The sequence below is a fragment of the Chlorocebus sabaeus genome, chromosome 2 (assembly GCF_047675955.1).
Source record: "Chlorocebus sabaeus isolate Y175 chromosome 2, mChlSab1.0.hap1, whole genome shotgun sequence".
Classification (NCBI taxonomy): Eukaryota; Metazoa; Chordata; class Mammalia; order Primates; family Cercopithecidae; genus Chlorocebus; species Chlorocebus sabaeus.
The window spans coordinates 71,119,864-71,126,859 of NC_132905.1; the positions used below are offsets into that span (position 1 = coordinate 71,119,864).

At 38.8% G+C, this 6,996-nt stretch overlaps 1 pseudogene; it reads left to right on the forward strand.

Moving 5' to 3' along the window:
* The first annotated feature begins 1,191 nt into the window (after positions 1–1,191).
* LOC103217231 (ubiquitin-protein ligase E3A-like) lies at positions 1,192–5,235 on the forward strand (annotated as a pseudogene).
* Positions 5,236–6,996: the final 1,761 nt, after the last annotated feature.

A 6,996-nucleotide genomic window follows, 5' to 3' on the forward strand; every position in this document is an offset into this window, starting at 1 on the left:
GACTAGTGTATGTACTTTTGGAATTTTTTTTTTAAAGAAAATGTTGTTGCCTACATAAAAATCATAAACTGGGCTGGGCATGGTGGCTCATGCCTGTAATCCCAGCACTTTGGGAGGCCAAGGTGGGCAGATCACAAGGTCAGGAGTTTGAGATCAGCCTGGCCAACATGGTGAAACCCCGTCTCTACTAAAAATACAAAATTAGCCAGGTGTGGTGGTGGATGCCTGTAATCCCAGCTACTTGGGAGGCTGAGGCAGGAGAATCGCTTAAAACTGGTAGGTGGAGGTTGCAGTGAGCCTAGATCATGCCACTGCATTCCAGCCTGGGCAACAAGAGCGAAACTCTGTCTCAAAAAAAAAAAAAAAAAAAAAAAAAATCATAGCCCCATAGCTCTATAACCTATAATTTACATACAGAGGGATAATGTTTATAGCAATATTCAGGGTTTCTCCTAACATCATAGAAATACATTGATAGAGATAGCTCTTGAGTGAAAGGCAAATTCATTCTCTTGTTTCTCTGTTGGAAATACCACAGGAATAGTAAATGAAATGTCCCCAGCCGTGGTCAACGTATTTATTTTTCCTGCATTGCTCATTGGCTGTTATCAAACCTTTAGAATAAACTTGTTCAGCAAGTTTATTGGGCATTGCTCGGTGTCCCAAATTGCTAGCTGATATTTTAAAATCTGATCTCATGTGTTTTTCTTTCTCGTCACCACTTGTGATCCTGTCGCTCTTTGGCCATTTAAACCAAGCCACAAATCTCAGAAGACCAAAAAGAACACAGCGTGAACAAAGAGTCAAATCCTTAGCTTTTTGTTCTAAAATGAGCTTTTGTAATTCTTAATAGAGTGATAGCATTTTGTATTTGTAAAATCTGAAGTTTTTAGGGAAGAAAATATGTGGGGCTTTAAGGCAGCCATTGCTTGGAGGATAAGAATGTAGAACTTATATCTTAAACAACAGAATAGAAGAAGATGTGAGATTACTAAGAGCAGTTTCCCTCCAAAAAGACTAAGTACAGTCACTTCGGAAAACTGTTCGGCAGTTTCTAATAAAGTAGAACATTCATCTACCCTTTGACCCAGCAAGTTTACACCTTGTCTAGGGACATATGGTGCTAGTAGATCAATTTACCCAAGAGAAATAAAAATATATGTCCGAAAGTATTTGTGTGTAAACATTCATAGCCATTTTATTCATAGTATTAGAAAATTGGGAATAATCTAAATGTCTATTAGGTGACTAGATAAACAAGCTGTAAAATTTTCATATGGATTTTAAAGATGTGACTGACTTAACAGAAGAGAAGGTATATGAAATTCTGGAATTATGTAGAGAAAGAGGATTATTCCCCTTTAATCTGTGTTACTGGAAGAGTTTTTTCTAGTACTGAGGCATTGGTACAGAGCTTCCGGAAAGTTAACACACCGAGGAAGAACTGAAGTCTCTTCAGGCAAAGGATGAAGACAAGGATGAAAATGAAAATGAAAAAGCTGCATCTTCTGCTGCTGCTATGGTAGAAGACTCAGAAGCATCTTCCTCAAGGACAGGTGATAGCTCACAGGGAGACAACAATTTGCAAAAATTAGGCCCCGGTCATGTGTCTGTGGATATTGATGCCATCAACAAGGTCTACACCAGATTGCTCTCTAATGAAAAAATTCAAACAGCCTTTCTCAATGCACTTGTATATTTGTCACCTAATGTGGAATGTGACTTGATGTATCACAACGTATACTCTCAAGATCCTAATTATCTGAATTTGTTCATTATCGTAATGGAGAATAGAAATCTCCACAGTCCTGAATATCTGGAAATGACTTTGCCATGATTTTGCAAAGCAATGAGCAAGCTACCCCTTGCAGTCCAAGGAAAACTGATCAGACTATGGTCTAAATACAATGCAGACCAGATTCGGAGAATGATGGAGACATATCAGCAACTTATTACTTACAAAGTCATAAGCAATGAATTTAACAGTCGAAATCTAGTGAACGATGATGATGCCATTGTTGCTGCTTCGAAGTGCTTGAAAATGGTTTACTATGCAAATGTAGTGGGAGGGGAAGTGGACACAAACCACAATGAGGAAGATGATGAAGAGTCCATCCCTGAGTCCAGTGAGCTGACACTTCAGGAGCTTTTGGGAGAAGAAAGAAGAAACAAGAAAGGTCCTTGAGTGGACCCTCTGGAAACTGAACTTGGTGTTAAAACCCTGGATTGTCAAAAATCACTTACCCCTTTTGAAGAGTTTATTAATGAACCGCTGAAGGAGGTTCTAGAAATGCATAAAGATTATACTGTTTTCAAAGTAGAAGCAGAGAACAAATTCTCTTTTATGGCATATCCCTTTATAGTGTATGCTGTCACAAAGAATCTGGGATCATATTACGACAATAGAATTCACATGTACAGTGAACGAAGAATCACTGTTCTCTACAGCTTAGTTCAAGGACAGCAGTTGAATCCATATTTGAGACTCATCGTTAGATGTGACCATATAATAGATGATGCATTTGTCTGGCTATAGATGATTACTATGGAAAATCCTGCAGACTTGAAGAAGCAGTTCTATGTGGAATTTGAAGGAGAACAAGGAGTTGATGAGGGAGGTGTTTCCAAATAATTTTTTCAGCTGATTGTGGAGGAAATCTTCAATCCAGATATTGGTATGTTCACATACGATGAACCTACAAAATTGCTTTGGTTTAATCCATCTTCTTTTCTTTTCCTTTTCTGAGATGTAGTCTCGCTCTGTCACCCAGGCTGGAGTACAGTGGCATGATCTCTGCTCACTGCAACCTCTGCCTCCTGGGTTCACGCCATTCTACTGCCTCAGCCTCCCAAGTAACTGGGACTACAGGCGCCCACCACCACGCCCGGCTAATTTTTTTTTTGTACCCTTTAGTAGAGACGGGGTTTCACTATGTTAGCCACGATGGTCTCAATCTCCTGACCTCGTGATCCACCCACCTCGGCTTCCCAAAGTGCTGGGATTACAGGCGTGAGCCACCATGCCCAGCTAATCCATCTTTCCAAACTGAGGGTCAGTTTACTCTGATTGGCATAGTACTGGGTCTGGCTATTTACAATAACTGTATACTGGATGTACATTTTCCCATGGTTGTCTACAGGAAGCTAATGGGGAAAAAAGGAACTTTTCGTGACTTGGGAGACTCTCACCCAGTTCTGTATCAGAGTTAAAAAGATTTATTGGCGTATGAAGGGAATGTGGAAGATGATATGATGATCACTTTCCAGGTATCACAGACAGATCTTTTTGGTAACCCAATGATGTATGATCTAAAGGAAAATGGTGATAAAATTCCAATGACAAATGAAAACAGGAAGGAATTTGTCAATCTTTATTCTGACTACATTCTCAATAAATCAGTAGATAAACAGTTCAAGGCTTTTTGGAGAGGTTTTCATATGGTGACCAATGAATCACCCTTAAAGTATTTATTCAGACCAGAAGAAATTGAATTGTTTATATGTGGAAGCCAGAATCTAGATTTCCAAGCACTAGAAGAAACTACGGGAATACGATGGTGGCTATACCAGGAACTCCGTTCTGATTAGGGAGTTCTGGGAAATCATTAATTCATTTACAGATGAACAGAAAAGACTCTTCTTGCAGTTTACAATGGGCACAGACAGAGCACCTGTGGGAGGACTAGGAAAATGAAAGAAGATTATAGCCAAAAATGGCCCAGACACAGAAAGGTTACCTACATCTCATACTTGCTTTCATGTGCTTTTACTTCCGGAGTATTCAAGCAAAGAAAAACTTAAAGAGAGATTGTTGAAGGCCATCACATATGTCAAAGGATTTGGCATGCTGTAAAACAAAACAAAATAAAACAGAAAAAAAAAAGGAAGAAAAAATTAAAAACATTTAAAAATAAAACAAGAGGGATAAATTTTTGGTGGTAAAAGTGTCCCAGTACAAAAAGGCTGTAAGAAAACCACAGTGGTCACCTATGTCTGTGACTCCCTTCTGAGAACATGTGGGCTGGAACAGCAGATTTCAGCTCCATGTATGAACAAATCCTTTATTATTATTATAATTTTTTGAGTGAAAGTGTTACATATTCTTTCACTTGTATGTACAGAGAGGCTTTTCTGAATATTTATTTTAAGGGTTAAATCACTTTTGCTTGTGTTTATTACTGCTTGAAGTTGAGCCTTTTGAGTATTTAAAAAATAAATACCAACAGAACTGCTCTCCCAAGCAAAATATTGCCACCATTTGTAGACCATGTAACCTTCAAGTATGTGCTGCTTTTTTGTCCCTGTATCTAACTCAAATCAGGAGCTATATATATATTTTAAGGATTTGCTTTTGAAACCTGAAATTTTGAAAACAGTGTGATGCAATTACTGCTGTTCTAGCCCCCAAAGAGTTTTCTGTGCAAAATCTTGAGAATCAATAAAGATGGATGGGAGAAATTGGGAAAAAAATTTCATACAATGCAACATAATGGAATAAATTACTAATAGTGCCACATGCATGCATCTCAAAAACATGACGCTGAGTGGATGAAGCCAGACCCCAAATAGCACACACTGCATGATTTAATTTATATGAAATTCTGGCACACTCAAAATTAATCTGTGATGATAGAAATCAGGAAAGTGCTTAGGAGTGATAATTGATGGGGGAGTGGGAAGCATAAGAAAAATTTCTGGAGTGATAGAATATTCTATATCTTGATAAGGCTATAGGTTACAAAAGTGTATGCATTTATTAAAACTCATTGAATTGTTCATACACTCTATGTAAGTTATACCTTAGTGAAAGAAAGGAGATAAAAGTCTATCCAGCGGAAGTGAGGAGGAGATTTGGAGAGAAAGTACACATGGTTTGGATACTAGTGTGTACTGAAGATACCTCTTTCCCCAGCCTTGCTGACCACACTTTGTTTCTCTTGACCCAAGAATGTCCAACATGGCATCGGAGACTGTATGGCTAAGGTGTCCAGGTAATGAACTGAGAGAGTCTAACAGAATCTAGCCGATATGTTTGGCTGTGTTCCCACCCAAATCTCATCTTGAGCTGTAGCTCCCATAATCCTCATGGTTTGTGGGAGGGATCTGGTGGGAGGTAATTGAATCATGGGGACAGATTTTTTCCCATGATGTTCTTGTGATAGCGAATATGTCCTGTGAGAACTGATGGTTTTATAAAGGACAATTATTTTGCACACACTTTCTTGCCCGTCGCCATGTAAGACGTCCCTTTGCTCCTCCTTCACCTTCCGCCATGATCGTGAGGCCTCCCCAGCCATGTGGAACTGTGAGTCCATTAAACCTCTTTTTCTTTATAAACTGCCCAGTCTCTGGTATTTCTTCACAGCAGTATGAAGATGGACTAATACACTAGACCTCACTGTGTATGAGGTAGAGCAAAGAAAAGCCACTTAGATTTTCCCAATCCCTTCATTCTATGTCCTCTTTTCCTACTGGAGGTGGGTTGCAGCATTCTGGGACAGAGCTAGTGAACCTAAGGCAAACTTGACTGGGTTTGGAGGAAGTCAGTTGTGGATGCCAACTCCAGTTGCCTCTTACACCTGGTGCCAGGACAGTGCAAACCCACCCACCAGTAAAAACCATTCCCAGGGAGAAAGGAGCTGAGGAACAAAGGTTTGAATTGACTGAGTTTAATATTGAGTCGCTACATTTTAAAATGGTAGCAATTGAGTTTAACTTGAATGACAAGGTAAGATGTTTCAATCGTCAAGGAGAAATATGTTGGCAAGAGCCAAGTTGATTTTAGTTAAACAAAGTCTTCTCATCCTCAATAGATGCTCAGAGCCATTTATAAGAATCTTCCTCTCTCTTTCCCTCTCTCAAATAAACATTAATAACTTAAGGCTATATTTGTGAGAGGAAATCCTACAGCACCTACCAGTGGGCATGTGAGCTCAGCTGAGGTGGCAGGGAAGAACTCCAGACATGAAATTGATAGAATTACAAAAATTAAAATGCAGCAACATTTAGAAATATGACACTAACCGTGAAAAATAATTTTTGCAATTATAGACCAAAATTTGATTTTTTTCAAGGATGAATGGTATCTGGAAAAAAGCACTGACAATTTAAAAATGAAAACTAAAAATTACTTTGTCAGCAACATTTTAAAGATTTTTTTTAAAAAGTGAACTTAAACATATTTTTATTTGATACTCTGATAATTTCAATTATTTGCTTCAGTGGTCAATTCATCTGGTAATTTTGAATGAATTTTTAATATGGAAGCCTGCATTTATGGAAAAACAACCTTTCATGTAGGGCATTGTAAAGCTTCCGTTACTGATCTATATGAACAATTAAAATTATTTAGAGCATGTTACCTAATGACATGGAAACAGAGAAATCTTAGCTGCTGAGCTAGAGGAGGGTCTCTTTTGGGACTGTGTTTTCTCAGTCTAATTTGTGCATTCCTCTGAGTTTCTATAACTGAATCCATGTATTATTTTTCCAAATTGAACTAGTTTTTTTCTGATAATTTCTTATGAGTGTTTCAATCACCTTTCAGGCACAATGCAGTGAATCATGGTGTTTTAAGCACCCCAAGAACATGAATTTTCCAGAAAGTGGAGAAGCTGTATTGTTCAGGGATGATATGGTTTGGCCGTGTCCCCACCCAAATCTCATCTTGATTTGTAGCTCCCATGATTCCCATGTGTTGTGGGAGGGACCCGGTGGGAAGTGATTGAATCATGGGGGCAGGTCTTCACAATGCTGTTCTCATGATAGTGAATAAGTGTCATGAGATCTGATGGCTTTATGAAGGGGAGTTTCCCTACACAAGCCTCCCACCTTACATGTAAGATGGGCTTTTGCTGCTCCTTGCCTTCCACCAGGATTATGAGGCCTCCCTAGCCATGTGGAACTGTGAGCTCATTAAACCTGTTTTTCTTTATAAATTACCCAGTCTCGCGTATGTCTTTATTAGCAGCAAGAGAATGAGCTAATACAAGGAAC